The 1,464-nt window shown below is 39.5% G+C and overlaps 1 non-coding gene across 1 annotated transcript; it reads left to right on the top strand.

Moving 5' to 3' along the window:
• Nucleotides 1-1,357: 1,357 nt before the first annotated feature.
• LOC141654197 (small nucleolar RNA R71) lies at nucleotides 1,358-1,464 on the top strand. The gene has a single exon (XR_012547761.1). It is a non-coding gene; the product is annotated as a small nucleolar RNA R71 (small nucleolar RNA).

Below are 1,464 nucleotides of genomic sequence, written 5' to 3'. Positions count from 1 at the left end.
GCTTGCTCCTAGATCACACAAAGCCTTGTTGATCGTGGTGTCTCTAATGGTACACGGTATTGAGAAGCTTCCCGGGTCTTTAAGTTTCGGAGGTGAACTCCCTTGAAGGATTGCATTACTCACCTTAGTGAAGGCGATAGTTTCAAGCTTCCGGATCGACTTCTTTTTCGTAAGGATGTCCTTCATGTACTTTGCATAGGCCGGCACGTGATTGATTAATCCGTGAAAGGAATCGAGACTTCCAAATTCTTCACAATTTCCAAAAATTTTCCAAGTTGGTCATCAAACTTAGGCTTAGCTTGACGACTTTGGGATGGAAGTCTAATCACAATAGGCTCTTTCTCCTTGGCGTTTTCTTGACTTTTCTTTGAAACTTCTTCTTTTGTTGGTTCTCCTTCCTTAGAGTTTTGCACAACTTCTTCTTTGTTGCTAGCTTCCACAACTTCATCCTCAACTTGCTTCTTTGGTCCTTCATATCTCGTACCACTCCTCAAGTGAATGGCACTAACCGTTTCATGTCTTGGGGGATTACTTTGAGGTGGCAATTGCCCTTTTTGTCTTTGAGAGTTTGAAGATGCTAGTTGGGTCAATTGGGTTTCCAACATTTTTGTGTGGGCTAGGATGTTGTTGATGGTGATGTCCTTTGCTTGGCTATCTTTTTGCATTTGAGTGAAAAATTTTTGTTGATTCTTTTGCATTTGGAGGACCGTTTTTTGAACATCAAAACCTTGGTCATTTTGTTGATTGTATGGAGTTTGATTTTGGTAACCTTGGTTTTGGTTGAAAAAGGGTCTTTGATTTTAGTTTCTCATGGGAGGTGGGGTATATGTTTGTTGAGGGTTTGAACATTTTGGCTTTTATATGAAAGATTTCGGTGGAATTTGGTGTTTTCATTGTAATAATTGGAATAAGGGTACCACTCTTGTATGCTTGAAAAGCATTCACTTGTTCATTTGTTCCCCTACATTCACTTTGGTCATGTCCTAAAGTTCCACAATTCTCACTTATCCCACTTGGGATTTATGAAGATGCTACCATGGCATTAACATGATGCTTTGGTGATTTTGAGGCTTCTTCAACTTTAGCCATAGCCTTCTCAAACTTCAAGTTAATGGTATCAATATGAGCACTAAGTTGAGCACCCAATTAAGTAATAAAGTCTACTTCATGCTTTCCTCCTCTAGTAGCCTTGCGAGGTCTATTATATTGTGAATTATAGACTGCCATTTCCACAATCTTGTTGCAAGTTTGATTATCGTCAACTTCGGTGAACATACCATTTGATACCATGTTGAGAATGTTTCTTGAGTCTTCATAAAGACCATTCCAAAATTGTTGTACCAAGAACCACTCGCTAAGTCCATGATGAGGACATGAGCGACAAATTCCTTTGAACCGCTCCCAAGCTTCATACAAAGATTCTTCATCCCTTTGCTTAAAACCCGTAATTTGAGCTCTTAGCAT

Source organism: Silene latifolia, chromosome 4, assembly GCF_048544455.1.
Source record: "Silene latifolia isolate original U9 population chromosome 4, ASM4854445v1, whole genome shotgun sequence".
NCBI classification, from domain to species: domain Eukaryota; kingdom Viridiplantae; phylum Streptophyta; class Magnoliopsida; order Caryophyllales; family Caryophyllaceae; genus Silene; species Silene latifolia.
Note: the sequence above shows the minus strand (reverse complement) of the source record. Positions and strands in the feature narration are given on the sequence as shown.